This window comes from Cynocephalus volans, chromosome 3 (genome assembly GCF_027409185.1).
Source record: "Cynocephalus volans isolate mCynVol1 chromosome 3, mCynVol1.pri, whole genome shotgun sequence".
NCBI classification, from domain to species: domain Eukaryota; kingdom Metazoa; phylum Chordata; class Mammalia; order Dermoptera; family Cynocephalidae; genus Cynocephalus; species Cynocephalus volans.
Window position 1 is genome coordinate 185,011,791 of NC_084462.1, and position 19,158 is coordinate 185,030,948.

Consider the following 19,158-nt stretch of genomic DNA (forward strand, 5'->3'; position numbering starts at 1 on the left):
GTTTGGGAGATTTGCGTCCGTTTCAATCTTTTGGAATAGTTTGTAAAGAATGGGTGTCAATTCCTGTTTGAATGTTTGGTAAAATTCTGCTGTGAATCCATCTGGTCCTGGGCTTTTCTTTGTTGGGAGCCTTCTGATAACAGCTTCAATCTCCTTTATTGTTGTTGGTCAGTTCAAAATTTCTACGTCTTCACGGTTCAGTTTTGGGAGCATGTGTGTGTCCAGAAATTTATCCATTTCCTCCAGATTTTCAAATTTGTTGGTGTATAGTTGTTTATAGTAGTCTCGAATGATTCCTTGTATTTCAGATGAATCAGTTGTAATATCGCCTTTTTCATTTCTAATTTTTGTTATTTGAGTCTTCTCTCTTCTTTCTTTTGTTAGCCATGCTAATTGTTTGTAGGTTTTATTTATCTTTTCAAAAAACCAACTTTTTGATTCATTGATCTTTTGAATTGTTTTTTGGTTTTCAATTTCATTAAGTTCTGCTCTGATCTTAATGATTTCTTCCTTCTTCTAACTTTAGGTTTGGATTGTTCTTGTTTTTGTATTTCTTTAAGGTGAGGTGTTAGGTTGTTCACTTGCCATCTTTCCATTCTTCTGAAGTGAGCGTTTAATGCACTAAATTTCCCCCTCAATACTGCTTTTTCAGTATCCCACAGGTTTTGGTATGATGTATCATTGTTTTCATTAGTTTCAATAAATTTTTTGATTTCCTGCTTGATTTCTTCTTGGACCCATATGTCATTGAGTAGAATGCTGTTTAATTTCCATGTGTTTGTATAGTTTCCAGAGTTTCGTTTGTTATTAATTTCTAGTGTTAATCCATTGTGGTCTAAGAAGATACATGGGATAATTCCAATGTTTTTGAATTCATTGAGACTTGATTTGTGACCTAATATGTGAACTATCCTGGAGAATGATCCATGTGCTGATGAGAAGAATGAATATTCTGAGGTTGTTGGGGGGAATGTTCTGTAGATATCTGCCAATTCCAATTGGTCGAGAGTATTGTTTAGATCTTCTGTTTCTCTGCTGTTTCTTTGCCTAGATGATCTGTCCAATATTGACAGTGGGGTGTTCAGGTCCCCTGCTATTATGGTATTAGTGTCTATTTCCTTCTTTAGGTCTAATAGAGTTTGTTTTATAAATCTGGCTGCTCCAACATTGGGTGCGTACATATTTATGATTGTTATGTCTTCTTGATGGATCAGTCCTTTTATCATTAAGTAGTGTCCCTCATTGTCTCTTTTTATGGTTTTTAGTTTAAAGTCTATTTTGTCAGATATAAGAATAGCTACTCCAGCTCGTTTTTCTTTTCTGTTTGCATGGTAAATCTTTTTCCATCCTTTCACTCTTAGTCTGTGTGAATCTTTATGGGTGAGGTGGGTCTCTTGTAGGCAGCATATAGTTGGGTCCTCCTTTTTGATCCAGTCAGCCAGTCTGTGTCTTTTGATTGGGGAATTTAAGCCTTTTACATTCAGAGTTGTTATTGAAAGGTGTTGATTTATTCCTAGCATTTTATTGGTTGTTTGGTTGTCTTAGGTGTCTTTTGTTCCTTGCTTTCTGATTTACTGATTGGTTTCTGTGTTTGTTGGTTCCTTAGGTTGTAGATAGCGTTTGTGTTTGCTTGTTTTCTCTTCATGAATGCCATTTTTATTATACTAGTGGGTTTTGATTTTTCTTGGGTTTTTAGTGCAGTGGTATTTATTTTTCAGGAACCAAACCCATTACTCCCTTGAGGATTTCTTGTAAGGGTGGTCGTGTGGTAGTGAACTCCTACAGTTTTTGTTTGTCTGAGAAATATACTATTTGCCCTTCATTTTGGAAGGATAGCCTTGTAGGATAGAGTATTCTTGGCTGGCAATCTTTGTCTTTTAGTATTTTGAATATATCATCCCCTTCCTTTCTAGTTTTTAGGGTTTGTGATGAAAAGTCTGATGTTAGCCTGATTGGTGCTCCCTTATAGGTGATTTGACGCTTCTCTCTTTCAGCTTTTAAGATTCTCTCTTTGTCTCTGAGTTTTGCCAATTTGACTATGACATGTCTTGGAGAAGGCATTTTTGGGTTGAATACGTTTGGAGATCATTGAGCTTCCTGGATCTGAAGATCTGTGATTTTTCCTATACCTGGGAAGTTCTCTGCCACTATTTTGTTGAATATGTTTTCAATGGAATCTCCATTTTCCTCCCCTTCTGGAATACCCATGACTCGGATATTTGAGCGCTTAAGGTCGTCTGATATCTCTCTCAGATTTTCTTCAATGTCCTTGATTCTCTTTTCTTCCTTTTTGTCTGCTTGTGTTATTTCAAACAGCCCATCTTCAAATTCAGAGGTTCTCTCTTCAACTTCGACAAGCCTGCTGGTTAAACTCTCCGTTGTGTTTTTTATTTCGCTGAATAACTTCTTCAGTTCAGCAAGTTCTGCTACATTTTTTTTCAGGACATTGATTTCCTTGTACATTTCCTCTTTCAGATCCTGTATACTTTTCCTCATTTCGTCATGATGTCTAGCTGTGTGTTCTTGTATCTCATACAGTTTCCTTAGAATTATCACTCGAAATTCCTTGTCAGTCATTTCAAGGGCTTCTTGTTCTACAGGATCTAGAGTTTGAGATTTATTAACTTTTGGTGGTGTACTTTCTCGATTTTTGTATTTCTGGTATCTTTTTTTTGGTGTTTATTCATTGTGGCAGGGGGTTTCACAGTCCACCGGTTTGAGACTAATGAATAACTAGGATGTTGCTGTGGTTGCCAATTTCGTATGGCTCCCTCCGTGGCTGCTCAGTTGGCCTCTAGTGCCTTGTGTGTGTTGTTGGCTCCGGTCTTGGGCTTCTCCCGGGAGCCGCCTTTCTGGTCAGGTTGGACTCTGCTGGGCTGGTGGATCACGTACCACAGGTTGTGTGATCGCTTTTGAGCTTTCACTTCCTGTGCAGGTCTTCTCCCTGTTCCGTGTGCTCTGGCCCAGGCTGTTGGATCGTGCAGTGGCGACCCCACAGGGTGTGTGGTTTCTGTCGAATCTCCGCCTCCCTGGCCGCATGTCTCCCCACTATGTGCACACTGTGCTGGGCTGGTGCGCGTCTTCTGCAACCCTCGTCTATCAGCTGGGCCTTCAAGACCCTGCTCAGCACCGCCTCTCCCAGGAAGTCTACCAGGTTTCTGCTAGGCACGGACGACCGGTCTCTCTGGGTGCCTTTGTAGAACTGTGTAGATCTTTCTTGGGTCTTGTTCACCTTTGTATCCCCCCGGTATAAACCGAGTCTAGCGCCCACCTGCAGCCAGCTTTCCGGCAGGTTCAATCGGACCTGGGAACTCTCCTAGCACACGATTCCCAACCAGAAATTCGTTAGGCTTTTTTCTGAACTTGTGGCCGCAGAGTTGGTATCTGCCTCCCAGTAACAGGAAGTTTTCCCCGGGGGCCAGATTCCAGGGTGTGGTGGAGTGACAGTCGGCCCGCCCGTACTTCCTTGCCCTCCCGACACTGGCCAGGGATGCCCCACGCCACCAACCCGCCAGAGAACCGCAGAGGGTGTGGGAGGGGAGGCCGGCCCACAGGCTCCGGAAAGCCCCGCTCCGGGCCAAGCAATTGGGAAGGCTCAGTGACGGCCGAGCCGTGTGGAGTTGCCAGCACCTGGGTAAATGGAGGCAGCCCTGGGGCGGTGAGTGGCCTGGTGATGCAAGCTGGAGCTGGGTGGGCATCAGCCCCCCAAACAGGGCTGGTCCAGGGGTCACTCACAGGGTTCTGCCAGGTCGGGCACTCACTCTCTGCCTCTGGTTTGCTGCCTTCCCCGTTCTCGGACGCTGCCACCTCGGGCTGTTCCATCTTGCTCATTTCTACTCTAATGTGCTCATGAGGGAAGTTGCAGTGAGAAGATGTGTCTGATTCATAACGTTACTCAGGAACCCAGACTCCCACTGGTTTTAAACCCAGAATCTACAGCTTGTGGACTGATGCTTAATAGAAGACAGAAGGTGAGGGAATGATGAATTTCAGGTGGAATATTTTTTAACTGTTGCAAAGACACGCAAAATGAGATCTCCCTACTAACCATTTTAAGTGCACAATACGTTACTGTTAAGTACGGGCACAGTGTTGTATAGCAGATTCTAGAATTTATTTATCTTGTGTAGCTAAAACTTTGTACCTGTTGAAATGAAGTAGCCAGGCTGTGAATGTATGTGTTATAACTGTGTACATGGCATAATTAATCATGTGGCCCTGACTTACATCAAAAGATCAACACGTGTGTTATCTGTGATCTCAGGATGAAGGGGAAAAATAAGGTTTTGATTGGACTGGAGTCTAATACACTAAACAGGTGTCATCTCTCTCTATCTCTGTCTGTCTTTCTCTAGCTTTATCTCTTTCCACACATGTACACACACACACACACACAGACACAGACACACACACAGACACACACACGCCATTGGTCTTTTTTTGAAATCTACCTGTAATGATACTTTTGATTGATGCTGAGCAATTTGTTGTAACACACAAAAAACCCATTCATCTTCACAGGCCTGTTTTGAACTGTCACAGTGTATAGGAAAAATCCCTCGAGATACAAAGTGAGCAGGAGGACACTATGAGTCCTGGAGAGTTAATTGCACACTGTTTCTTTGTATCATAATTGTCCTGCTAGCCTCATACGCATCCTGGATATTAACTTGTAATAGAAGTGTTAGTGTTTTCTGGGTGGATCTATTGTTAAAAAATAAAAATAAAATAGGTGACCTAAGCTTGGGAGGTTGGTGGCAGTGGTGGCGTGGAATTTCTGGGGCAGACTTGCTGTGCTGACTCTCAGGCTTGGGGTGTGCACATGCTCACTGTGGGTCAGTCATGTCAGCTGCTGGCTCATTGCAGATGGGGTTGATGGTTTGATTTTCCGACTGGGTATGGGTGTGTGGCATGCCAGGCATTTGGGGACTGGATCACCAGTGCCTGAATGTGGTGGGTCAGCCTGGCACACGTAAGTCTAGCTATTTCTTACTCAGATGCATGTGTGTGCAGTAGTTCAAAGACTCAGGGGAGGATCTACCAGGGCATGGCAGCTTGATTATTTCTCTGGATCTCGGGTGTGGACACTGTGTTAGTCTGTTTCTGTTGCTTATAACAACACACATGGAAGTGGGTGATTTGTAAGAAAATAAAATTTATTGCTTACAGTTCTGCAGGCTGTAAAATTCAGAGTACAGGGAACACATCTCGTGAATCCCTTCTTTGGTGGTTTTTCAGCAACGGGGACCTCATGTGCCAGAAAACGGCAAAGCAGAGAGAGAGAGAGACTCTCACATGCTCTCCTTTTAAAGTCCTCAGAACCACATCCCTGGCAACCATTATTAAACCATTCACTATGGCATGGTCCTAAAATTTAACCACATCTTCAAGGCTCCATTTCAGTTACCATGAAAGGATTTCCCACCCTCAACAGTTACAGTGGGAATTAAGCTTCTAGTATATGAGCTTTGTGGGACACAGTTCAATCAATCCACAGCATTGTACCCCCAAAGATCATGTTCTTCCCACAAGCAAGTATATTCATTCCATCCCCCAAAACTTAACTTGTTTCCACTCAAAAGCCCAAGGTTCAAAGTCCCGTCTGTGAAATCAGAATAAGTTATCTACTGACGATGTACAATGGTGGGACAAGCATAGGATACATTTTCCTATTTCAATAGGGAGTAAATACCCAAAAGAAAGGGCGACAGGTCCAAAAGAAGTTTACAAAGCCCACCAGGGCAGGTACTAAATCTCAAAGCTGAAAATCATGTATCTTGACTCCATGGTCAGTGTCCTCTGTATGCTGGTGTAGTGGTTGGGTCCCCAAGTCCTCAGAAATCTCTGCTTCTATGGATTTCCTGGTCTGAAGCCATGTTTCAGCTCTCTAGGCTGGCATTGCACACTGGTAGCCACATAAGTTGGGGTCTCCATGGCTAAGCCACTCTCATGGTTCCACTAGGCATGATGTTGATGGGGTTTCTCTGCTGAAACTCCAACCTATGTTTCTGCTTGGCATTGTGTCAGGGTAGGGCTCAAACCCTTCCAACCCATTGTCCAGACTTGGTCATAGACCCCTCACTTACAAGGCTGTGTCACAGTTTGTATGACAGACCCTTCATGTGCATGTCATGAGCTAGGTAAATGGGAAAGATCCCAGGAGTTATTGGCAGATTTGACACATTCATTCCAGTGTGAGCTCAGTCCTCAGCTTCCTCAGCAGCAGCAGCAACTGCTTACGGCAACAGTAGCAGCCTCCCTATGGGCCCCCTGGGGGCATGTCGGGGGCATAGGGCCCTGCAGATTAGAGCTACTCATCCTTTGTACTTAAGTCTGATAATCCAGGAACACCTGGGTGCAAGTCAGACAAGCTAGGAACACTTGGGCACAAATTCACAGTTACATTTACATCAAATTCACGGAAAAATTCTGAACATCTGAGGGGCCCTGACCATTTTCCTTCAATTTTCCTTACACATTGCTTTAGAAAAAGCTGTCTGTATTGACTCAGCACCTGAGAACAATCTCTTCCTGGGTGTGAGGCCTTTTCCATACCTCCTTTTAGAGTGTGGTGGAGGCTCCCAAGCCACCATAGCTCTGGCTTTCTGTCATCCTACAGACTTATCAACACTTGGATACTGCCAAGGCTTCACTCTTGTGTTTTCCAAAGCTGTGGATCCAGCCAAACTGGAGCCAAATTAGTCACAGCTGCAGCAACCAGGGTGATGGAGTGGGGAGCAGCTCCTGAGGAGGCCCTGGTCAGCGAGCCTGTGGAGGAAGCCTTGGGCATGTTCCCAGAGACCATTCTGTCTCCCTAGGCCTCTGGACCTGTGATGAAAAGCACAGCCTACATGAGCTTCTGATACGCCTTCAAGGCCTTTTTTCTGTCCTCATAATCCCTTTCTCCTTTGCTCTTCTCCTTTGCAAATGATCCCTGTTCTACACTCTTGCTTTTGTGACCAGGTTGAAAGTTTTCTAATTATTTACCTTCATCTCTCTTTTGTATTGTAAACTCTTGGTTTACTTTCGGCATCCTCTGTCGTAACATCACATAGACTGTTGTAACTAGCAATGCAGCTTCTTTAATGCTCTGCTCTTAGAAATTTCTTCCATGAAATATCCTGAGTCAGCACCTTGATGTCCCACATTCCAGACTGGTTAACAGTGAAACAACATTCTTCCCCAAATAAGCAAAATATGCCTTTTTCAGGCATTAGGATGTCTAACCCTCTGCTGTTTTGCAGTACCACACCTAGCACTGAATCTCTCTGATCCTGGAGCCGGTGGCCCACATTTGAACATGAACAGTGACAGCTGAATATCAGGCAGATGATGAAGACAGACAAAGCCAGCAACCTTTAGATTCCTTCTGTGGATGGATCTTCTGTAACTGTGAGGTTAATCACACATTAACCGAGATATAAAAGGGACACTACAAGTTTTTCCGTACTGACTAATACTTATCTTTTGACGTAGGCCACGTGAGGGTAGAGGCATCCTTTGCTGGTGGAGGGGATCATGTCATCGCAGTGGCACGGGTGTAACAGGGATCCAGCAAAGAAGAAGGAGGTCCGGAGGGAGAGGAGTATAATGCACGTCGTATAGCCTGGTGGTAGAACCCTGTATCTCCTTTTATAAAGCACCTTGAGGTCTTCTAAAGGTTCACAGGAGTAGGCTGCCTCCTTCAGGGGTGGGTCAAAGTTATTGCTCTCCTGTAATGAAAGGGGGGCAGGCTGCACCCTGTAGAGATGAACCCCACTATCCATTTCAGCTATCTTTATTGCAGAGTGGGTTGCCAGAATTACTGTAAAAGGGTCCTTCCATTTATTGTTTAGTTGTTTGTTAGCAGGTCCTTCCTTCGAGGTCTTAATTAGGACCTGGTCTCCTGGCTTGGCTGTGCCCCCTGAGCGTTACTGCTAGGGGACGGTAAAATATTAGCTACATTTTCCTTCTGGGCTGCTTGGAATTGGCTCATGTTGGTAATGTCTTCTATAAGGCCGGCAGTCTCAGGATCTGTGAGCATGTCGGTTGAAAGAAAAGGTCTGCCACACAGCAGTTCATAGGGGCTGAAGTCAAGCTTTGCCTTTGGGGCATTGCACACTCATAAGGGCAATGAGGAGCACAGAGACCCAGTGTGTAGAGGTTTCCTGGCATAATTTGGAAAGAGAGCATTTTAGGATTTTTTTGGCCCTTTGTACTTTTCCAGAGGACTGTGGCCTCCAGGCAGAATGTAGAAGATATTGTATTCCCAAGGCCTTTGCTATCTCTTGGGTTATATGGGAGGTGAAGGATGGTCCTTATCGGATTTGAAGACTGCAGGGAGGCCAAACCGGGGAATCACTTCCTTGGGAAGAGCTTCAACCACCTTAGTGGACTTTTCTATTCTAGTAGGATAAGTCTCTCTTCATCCAAAAAAAGTGTCCATGAAAACCAGCAGATATTTTCATCCCCGGCATGGAGGCATATGGGTGAAGCCAACTTGCCGGTCTTCCCCTGGACATGAACCCCCCTGCTGGACTGGTTCCAACCGTGGAGGCACACTTGGCCCCGAGCTGTTGTAGGCACACAGAGAACAGGCCCTGCAAACCTATTAACTCTTTGTGCCAAACCCCAGCCTGTAAAAAGATGAGTGACCGTGGCCAAGGTTGCCCCTCTACCCAAAGTGAAGGCATCATGTAGAGCCTTGATAAACTTCCAATGGATTGTCTTTGGGAGCAACAGTCTGCCTTCTACCATCCACCATGACCCTTGCTAAAGGCCCCCTACAATTTCAGTCTTCTCTTCCACTTGGGCATACTGTGGGGTCATCCTTTCTCATGATAAAAGAATGCAATCACATTACTTTGTGTTATTGACTGTATGTGGTCATGACAGCTGTGCTGTTTCTATGCACATGGGAATCCATCCAGCAAGGTGTCATGGTGGCAGCTGCCGCACAATGTTGCCTTGTTCACAGCCATTCCTTCCCCACTTTACCAATCTCTAAGAAGTTTCACACTCTTTCTGGTCTTTATTTCTCTTGCTCTGATCCCTCACTAAAATCACCCTTAATTCTGTACCTACTGCAATACAGCCTTTCGCTACTCTGCTCCTCCAAAGCCTTTCAGCGCCTTTCCATTAGTCACTTTCAAAGCTGCTTCTCTGTTTTCAGGTGTGTGTATTGCTGCACCCGACTCCTCAGTAACAACTTTCTGTCTTTGTTTGTTTTGTGTTGCTATAAAAAAATACCTGAGAATGGGTAATTTATAAGGAAAAGGAGGTGTATTTGTCTCATGAGTCTGGGACAGCTGCATCTTGTGCAGGCTTCAGGCTGCATCTGCTTATGGTGGGATGTGGAAGAGGAGTGTACGTGTGCGATGAGACCACATGCCAAGAGAAGAACCACCACGAGAGTGTGGATGTGCCAGGCTCCTTTGAACTTACAACTCTGTAGGAAACTAACAGAGCAAGAGGTAACTCACGCCAAGCCCAGGGAGCATTAATCTACTCATGAAGGATCCACTCCAATGGCCCACAGACCAACCACTAGGCTATAACTCTCAAAAATACAACATTGGGGTTAAGCTTTCAACAGGAGTTTTTCAAACCACAGTGAACTGCATACGTCTAATATTCTAAGAGAATAGATCACAAGTGTTTCCTCCCCCAAATGTGGTCACTATGGGAGATGTTGGATGTGTTATTAAGCCATGATATGTCAATGATTTCATAATGTATTCATCTATTAACCCATCATATTATACACCCTAAATACATAAACTTTTTATTAGTCAGTTATACCTCAGTAGAACTAGACAAAATAAAATGTGATTTTACTCTGTAGAAATTCTGAAGAGAATCAACTATAAAAATCTAACCAAACAAAAAGCTTTGAAGGAGCAGTGGTAAATTTTAATAGGCCCTGGAGAGGTTGCCGCTTGTCTTACACAAGCCGTCATACACCGCGCAGCAGCGTCACTCTTGCGTTCCTGTTCTGAAGCCGTCACCTCAGCAGAGCTCATCTTGTAGGAGCATCTCACACAGTTAATCCAGGGTTGTTGCTGAATTTAAATGAGGACACGTGTGTGTCTCCAAATAGACACAGCAGTTACATGAGAATGGAGACCTGCCCGTGAGGTGAGCGAGTTCTTTCAGTTTACATATGAATCCCTCATGATGAAACACTCATATTTTTGGAAGAAATATTGTGTAAAGCATACATACTTTGAAGACACCAATCTGGACGTAAAGGTTCAAGACGTAAAGGTATTCTTTGCTAATAATAATATGATTGAGGGAAATGGGAATCATTTTCACACAAAAAGTAAAGACCTGTGAGAGAGAAGTCATGGGAGCACTGGGAGGAAGGACCAGTGAGCTCCTGGACACACGGTCATCTGGGGCAGGCCCTTCATGCAATGGTGATTCAGCCCTGAAGGTTTTGTTGGCGATGACAGTATTCAGCAAAATGTGATTTCCTATTATTAGATTGTGCTATTTAAAGTACTAGCACCCATTGTGTATTTATTTTATGTATATTTTAAAAATAGATTTATTGAGGTATACTAAATCTACAAAATCTGCAATATTTAGTAAATACTTAGTGTCATAACAATCAGCAAAATAAACAAATTACCTTTAAATGTATTTTCATGTTCTCTTTTCAGTCATTCTCTTTTTTCACCCATGTTCCCAATGTCTCATCTTTAATATACTTTAGATTACTTTTAATATTTTAGAATTTATAAAAGTAAAATCATCAATATGTGTTTTATTTGTTTGTCTTCTTTACTCAGGAAACTTACTTGTGAATGTGCCATGATTCCGTGTATCAGATATTTTAGTGATAGAAGGTATTTCAATACATGTATACGCACTGTTTGTATATAGGAAGCTGCTTGATATTCGGATTGTTTCCGGTTTCTGAATATTACAAATAAAACTGCTATTCAGCTTGGAGATATAGATGTCCAATTAAAGTTTGTTCTAATTCTTATAACAAAAATAACTAATGTGTATTTGCTTAAATTTAGCAAATTTTCTTCAGTACGTCAGATAACTAGCAGTATAAGACAACCACCAGATCTTAAATCTAGAGAAAGGTAAGTATTTGCAGGGAGAAAGATGACCAAAATATTAGCTTATTAGAGGATGCCTGATGGCATATAGGCTGTTATATGCTTCAAATAGAAATATATACTGGATTGCTTGAAGTTGAATGTGGTAAAGGAATTGTAGTGTAACATTCTCTGAAGGCATATATTTGTGGGTTCCAATTCTCCTTGAAGCCTTTTGCTTCTGGATGAAGACACGTTATTGAAACCTCCATGCTCCAACCCTTGTGGTGCTTCTGACTGGGAAAAAACACAGTGACTTCTGCTGAAATGCATCCAGACCCACCTTCCCTACCATCTCTATGGTACTAAAACTTAATTTGCATCAGTAAAAACTCCAAAACCAGTATTCGACAGGTACTAGTGGAATTTCATAGTGACCGGGAGGCGACAGTATAAAACACAAAGCTCTGTCCAGAACCACCGCCCCTGTCTTACTAAAACATTAAAATCATTATTCGTCAAGGAAGCACAGAGCAGCGGAAATGGGACAAGGATGGAAAACAACGTCAGCTGTGGGAAAGAGCCTCTGGACAAACAACAGATGCCCTTCAGCAGAAGTGGATAAAGAACACGAGGGCCAGCACTAGCTCTGGAGGTGGGACAGGGCACTAGGAAGGACAGGGGCCATGATCTTCACCTGAAAGTGCAGTTCAGGCAGAAGGTCAGAGAATGATTGTCTAGTGCAACCCCTTGTGCGGATTGACATCGGTCAGGTGAGTGCGACACTGAGATGCACCTGGGAGAGGTGGAGGGACAGATTCTCTCTGGAGAGCACAGGGTGAGGACACAATGTCAATCTTTAAACAAAATAAGGTTTCACTGGAGGCACCAGAACTCTGGTGGCTGGAGCAGTAACACACTTCTATTCTGATAGCCACGGCAATGATGAATTTAAGTGTAGCCACTGCTGAGTTCACACAAATTTCCACAATAAAATCATAGAAAATATAGGGTGTGATTATCTACAGAACAAAAGTAATAATAAGCCAATATAACAATTCCAATGAAGCCATTTTTGTAAACATGAACTTTTGAATTACTTGTGCACATTCCTTGAGAAATGGCAGTTTAATCACATCTGAAAATATTATGGTTCAAAATCCTAGTAATTGTCACTGTGCAGCATTCACAGCAATTTGGCATAAGTTCTCATTACATAGTGGAATTTTCAGCTATTTCTAAAATTATATTTGAGTGTAGATCAAAAGTGCCCAAAGGCATAGACTGAGTCATCACTTTTTGCAATTCAGGCACAGACCACTGATGTTCAGTCCTCCACTTAAATATAGTTTCTCATAAGTAATTTTATTGTTAGAAGGTAACATGCTCCCAATCTAAAAAAGTTGTCCTCTGTCGTGTGTACAGACCAAGTATACATTATAGCTAATATTGTCCAGGGGTAGGTGACAATGATGGTTTATGGTTGGCTGTCTGTGTAGAATGTCATAGGTGGCTCCTGTCTGTAATATTCCTAAGATTCTGCATCGCTTGGCCTGTTTACACACCCCAAACCCTGACAATCTCTAATGTTTTACAAAAAAAATATCTTCATTGTTTTACTTCTCCTGTAATGTCATGTAGTTGGAATAAGAAATAATCTATTTCACTACATTGGTATCCCTCACCTAGTAATATATTTTTAATGTTTCTCCATCTCTTTTCATGACTTGATAGCTCATGTTCTTTCAATGGTGAGTGACATTCCATTGTGTGGATGTTTATCTATCTATTTACTTATGAAGGACCAGTTGTGACAACTACAATTAAAGCAGCTATAAACATAAATGTACGTTTTTTGTGTGGACATAATTTTCTCTTCCTGCCTTCCAGTCCCTCACTAGGATCTAGGCTTTTTCTAGTCTGCTGCTCCAAACTCTTCCAGCCTACTCCCATTACTCAGTTCCAAAGCCTCTTCCACATTTTCAGGTATTTGTTATGATCAATAAACAACTCCTGGTAACAATTTATTTATTGGTGTAGAGCTAGAGCTGGGTCTGGAGCTCACAAACCCCTCGAGCCCATTGACAAACCCTTCACATGCAGGTCTATAAGCTAGATAACCAGCAAAAAGGTCCGTGGGGCCTTGGTTGGAGAATGAATGGTCTTTATTCATCACACAAAGGTCTAGGAGCTGGCAGTGCAAAGAGAAACTATGAAACTCAACTGCTACAAGCAAAGTCCAAATGCCTGAATGTTGATAGCAGCTCTATTCACAGTAGCCAGAAAGGGAACAATCCCGAATGTTCACGGACAGATGAATTGATAAACAAACATTGTAATTTGATACAAGTGAAAAACTAGTCACCTATACAAACAATTGAAGTACTGACACATGCTACAAAATAAATGAACCTTGAAAACATTATACCATGTAAAAGAAGCACACACAAAGGCCACATCTTGTATAATCTGATTCATATTAAATACCCAGAATAGGCAAATCCATAGGGACAGAAAACATGTTAGTGGTTTTCAGAAGCACGGAGAGAAAGGAACGGGAAGTGGCTGATTTTAGGGTATGGCATTTCCTTTTGAGGTGACGAGGATGTTGTGTAACCAAACAATGGTGACAGTTAATAAACCATGTGAAAACATTAAATGCCACTAAACTGTACAGTTTAAAATGTAATGCTATACCAGTATTAAAAAAAAATACTTAAAATTTTATTTTTGGTTTACATTAATCATTTTAAAATAAGAGAAACAACATTTTAAGGGAATCCACAAAACAAATGAAGAAAATATGTGTTCCTGAGTAAGAATTTTCCTAAACAGAGACAGGAAACACCAAGGTCTGAAGGGAAACCCTGGGTATTGTGTGCACCTGCTCCTCGTGGAAATTTTCTGCGTAGTGTGCTCTGGGTTCACTCAACCACCAAGTCCCCTCCTGTCTTCCCACAAAGAGGTTTGTGTCTGGGCTCACGCTGACTTCCCCTCACGTATGTGTCTCTCGCACAGTAAGACACAGCTTTGTCCTCAACTATTAGGTTGCTCAGTGTTAAATAAGCTTGGTTCGTGGAGGTGTGTCTGGTGATGCTGACTTGAGATTTAAGATCTGTATTATAGTGGTGCGATCACCACTCCACATCACAACGACCCGCTCCAGCCTTTTCCTTGTTCCTGGAGGATTCAGCTCACAGCACAGCTGGTTAAAGAGAATCCAGAGATAGAGCAGGTTATAGACAAAGTCTGCAAGGGCTTCACCAGGCTAGGTCATGACTTCTGCAGGTATATCTGGGACAGGACCCCAGGGGACAAGGAGAATCATCATCAAGCACACCTGAAATCACCACATGTCCATGTCCCTTCCCTAAAATCCCTGAGATATTCACAGCAGGGAGAGGCCACCAGGACACCCATGCTCTGATGAAGGGCTCCTGGTGGAAGGAGACTGGGGCTGCTCAGCCCAGGGCTGGCCTTTAAGCCTGACACTGGGGTCTGCTTTGCATGAAGAGGCCCCTGAGGATATAAGTGTGGGAGCAGAGGGGACGGTCTCTGTCTGTCCTTGTCTGGGCAGAGAGTTTTACCTTGTGCTGCTGAGAGGAACCCGGGGAGACAGAACCTCAGAGACTCTTCTCTGCATCACTGCCTGGTCTTCCTGTGTCCAGACAAATATGAAGAGAAGCGGGGATTGAGCATGGAGGGTTTGACAGTACAGACCATGAAGACACATTTGAATTAAAGAGATTCGAGGTTCAAGGAGAGGTCCATGACCTTCTGATCTTCAAATGCTCCATGCACAATATCTGTATTGATATTGATGCTGGCTGCCAGCTGTTGGCTTCAGTCTCTCTGGACAAAAACCCATTATATGTCACTTCACTGATACAGTTGGAATTGTTTAGAATCTTGTTGTTGGCTCCCGCCAGAACAAAGAGACATTTATAGGAGAATCAGGTATAAGTCTTTGTGGTGCGTGTATATATATACACATACATACATGCACATACATACACACACATATACTTATGTACGCATGTGTTTATCGAGAGAGAGAGAGAGAGAGAGAGAGAGAGAGAGAGAGAGAGAGACCTCTACCACATCTTGTTCCTCAGAGACAAGTCACTAAGGCAAACACATAGACAAGATGCCCCCTACCCACTGTGTGACAAAATCACATGGGACTACAAATAGTATGTTGGAAATTTCTAGAAAGCTCGATCTTCTTCAGTCTCATTTAGAAATCCTCTGTTCACACTCCTGCCCCAACACCTACAATGTCAGCCTTGACTGTCACATCAGACTCAGTCTTGAGGTTCATGATCTCGTCACTTGCTTCAGGTGACAAGTGACTCCTTGGTGGTGTTCTCTCAAGCGCAGCTCCTCCTGCATCTGCAGACCTGTGAGATGGACACTCTGTGCCCTGCCTCCCCTTAACCCAATGTACTGTGATGAGTCACTTCTAGGATGAAAACTGTAGACAACCGTGTTCAAAGAGTAATTCCAGGCCCCTGGGAGTCACTGGATCACAGCAACTTTGAACACTGGTTGGGCACGTGGTGCCACTGTCTGGTGCTGGTTTATTTCTACTGTCTGGTGATGACACTGCAAGACTCACAGCTTCCCCTTTGGCATTCTAGTCCCACCCTGTTAGGACACATCCTTTCTCAATTTTAAATTGTTCTTGTTTGCAGTGGATTACATCTTTTAGTCTTTTTTATTTAAAATGAGCTAGAAGAAGTTACAGGTTGTGAAAAATATTAAAACATAAGTAAAAACTACCCCTTTATGATGGTTCAGGACATACAGCAGATAATCTCAGCTAATCACAGTGAAAACATGGACTTTGATATGGATCAGAGGTACAAATAAAAAACAGGGACTATGCATCTATGTAAAACAAAGACTTAAATATGGGAAGGTATAGTAGGTCTACAGGCATAGATTTTCTCATAGAAATGGAAGATGCAGACCCCTTCAACAAACAAACAAACAAGTGCTTACTCTCAGCCTTGCTCTGCATGTGCTAATGGATCTGGGTCTTTTGAGCTGAGGGTCCTGAGTTCCCTCTCAACAAGTCCTGTGTCACCGTCCAGGGCTCTTGCTGCTTTCCATAGGCCAATATTGTACAGATTTTCCTCTATGTTTTATTCTAAGTGTATCATAGTTTCAGGATTCAAAAGTAATGTATAATCCATTTTGAGTGAATTTTTCTAAGAGGGTCTAATTTCATTCTTTTGCATATGGATATCCAATTTTCCCAGCATAAGTTTTCTGATGAAATTGTACCCTTCTCATTATGTGTTCTTGTACATTGTTCAAAGTAATGTGAACACAAATGTTTGGTTTTATTTCTTAACTCTCTGTTCTGTTTGTCTCTAAGTCTGATTGTATGTCTTTATCATGCTGTTTTGATTACTTTACCTTTACAATATATTTAGAACCAAGGTTAAGTAGGCGTTATCTATGGGATGCAAGGACGATCCAAAATAAGCAAGCAAATGTATGTGATAAACTGCATTACTGAATGAAGGAGAACAAACATATGATCATCTTAACACAGGCAGAAAAAACATTCACCATACTTTAATACCTTTTTTATAACAAAAATTTGAAGAAATCAGTTACAGAAAAAAATATACCTCATTATATTAAAGGTCATATCTGACAATCGCACAGCTAACGATATGCTTCACAGTGAAAGTTGCAAGTTTGTTATATGTGATCAGAACAAGACAACACCACCCTCTTTCACCACATCTCTTCAACATAGAACTGGAAGTTCTAGTCCGAGCAGTTAGGTAAAAAAATAAACAAATGTCATCCACAGGGGAAAGGAGAATGAAAATTGCTTCTGTTTGTTGATAATATGATCTTACATATAAAACCCTAAAAACTCCACCTATAAATTTTGAGAACTAATAAAAAAAGTTGGAATATAGCATGATAAAAATCAACACTCAGAAATCAGTAGTGTTCCTATACAATAACAATGTACTTCCTAAAAAATAGTCCCAATTACAGTAGAATTAGTAAGACAAATTAAATTTATGGGAATGAATTTAACCAAGTGGTTTTAAAATGTGTATTCTGTAAACACTAAACCATTGATAAAAAATGGAAATGACATAAAAATGGGAAAGATATCTTGTTTTCATGAATTTGAAGAATTGATATAGAATCAAACACAAGCAAGCATGTAACACAATATGTATCAAAATCCCAGTGTAATTGTTTCACAGAAATTTAAAAAAAAATCGAAAATTTGTTTTAAACCACGAAGGACCTCAAAGAATCAAAGCAATTCTGAACTAAACAGCAAAGTTGAAGGCCGTCAGTGATTTTAATTTGTACTGAAACCTTTTGAGATTATGTTACAAGACTCCATAACTTGTTCAACTTCCTTAGGATACTAGAAAGGATGAAAACAATAGGTTAATAGAAAAGCGCTGCAAGAGAAGTGCAGAATGTTGGGGGGGGGGTCATAAGTAGAATAGACACCGCCAAGGAAAGAGTCAGAGGGTTTCATCACGTGTCAAATAGACGATTTCAAACTGAAATGAAAATTAAGAAAAACAAATAAAAATACACAGAACATAGATGATCTGTGGGAGAACGTCAAAACATGTAACATGTGAATAGTTGGATCTCCATTGATGCAGACGGCGAGCAGAACAGAATCACTTCAAATGTAAATAGATGAGAATTTTTCAACAATGATGGCAGACACAAAAATAAAGATCAAGGAAGCCCAGAGAAGACAAAACAGGATAAATAAAACAACAGCAATGATGTACATGCACATGCACACACACACACACGCACACCCACACATACAGATACACTACATACGTACACATCCTCCCCCCACACACATACACCCACACAAACACATACAGATACACACATGCACACGCCTAAACACAAACACACACAGATGCACAAATACACACAGACACACAGAACCATGACCCAAACCTTAGGCCTTATCATAATAAAATGGCAGAACATATTCAAAGAGGTTAGGTATAAACATGCTTAAATACAAGAGAAGAATGACACAGGTTACAGGGGACTTCATGTCAGAATCAGTGCAAACAAAAATGCAGAGGTTTGAAATACTCAAAGTGTTGGAAGCTGCACTCACCACGCCCCAGGAATCTATATTCAGCTAAATGATCCTGCAAAAGTGGAGACCAGCATCTCCTCATATGTTCCCTCCCTCCGAGAAGGAATGACTATTTGATATATGTCGAATAGCATGGAAATTATAGTCAATAATAATAGATTGTAATTTCAAAATAGTGAAAAGAGTAAATTTAAAACATCACACCACAAAAATGGTACGGTGAGGGGATGCCTGTGTTCATCAGTTTAACCTGATTTTTCCACATTATATACATTTATCAAAATATCATGTTCCCCATAAATGAATACAATTATGATTTATCAATTAAGATAACATTAATGAAAAAGTGAAGGAGAAATAAAGCGTCTCTCAGACCACACAGTGGTGAAGGATCAAGGCGTCCCTCAGAATCATGAACGAGGTGAGCACGGCTGCCAGCACAGCTTCTGCTCAACACCTTCAATGTGACAAGTAGATGCAAAGAAACAGCAATCATGAGGACACACACACACAGTCCTTGACTTTCCGGTGTGACACGAGGAGTTCTGTTTTCAGGAATTGCAGATAAGGAGCTTGGATGTCATCACTCCCATCCAGACAACAAGAAAAACCCTGAACAGAGTGAAAATCAGTAACTCTTCTTAGACATCAAGGGACATTTCATCCAGTCTATAGCATGTCTTATCTTACTTACAGTGAGCTTTGCAGGGGCAAAGTTTTTAATTAACAACTCTAGCCTTTCCATGTTTCTACCGTGGATCATGCTGTTCTATCACCTCCTATGTACTTGGCATTTCCTCATTTCCTGACATATGTGGAAGCCATAGGATCCCTGCTCTGCACCACGTGAGGTCTCTGCCTTCACAGCTCATCCCAATCACTGAGCCTCGGATCTGCACCTGCACTGGGGAGGGTTGATGGGAACTGAGCAGGGCTCTGGACCTGTGGAGCTGAGCATCTGGGGACAGAGCAAGTGAGAATTTGCACAATAGA

The 19,158-nt window shown here is 42.0% G+C and overlaps 1 gene segment (V, D, J or C); it reads right to left on the minus strand.

Annotated features, from left to right (window-relative positions):
- The window catches only part of LOC134372822 (immunoglobulin heavy variable 4-30-4-like), a 37,103-nt gene that overhangs the window by 16,667 nt on the left and 1,278 nt on the right, over nt 1-19,158 (minus strand).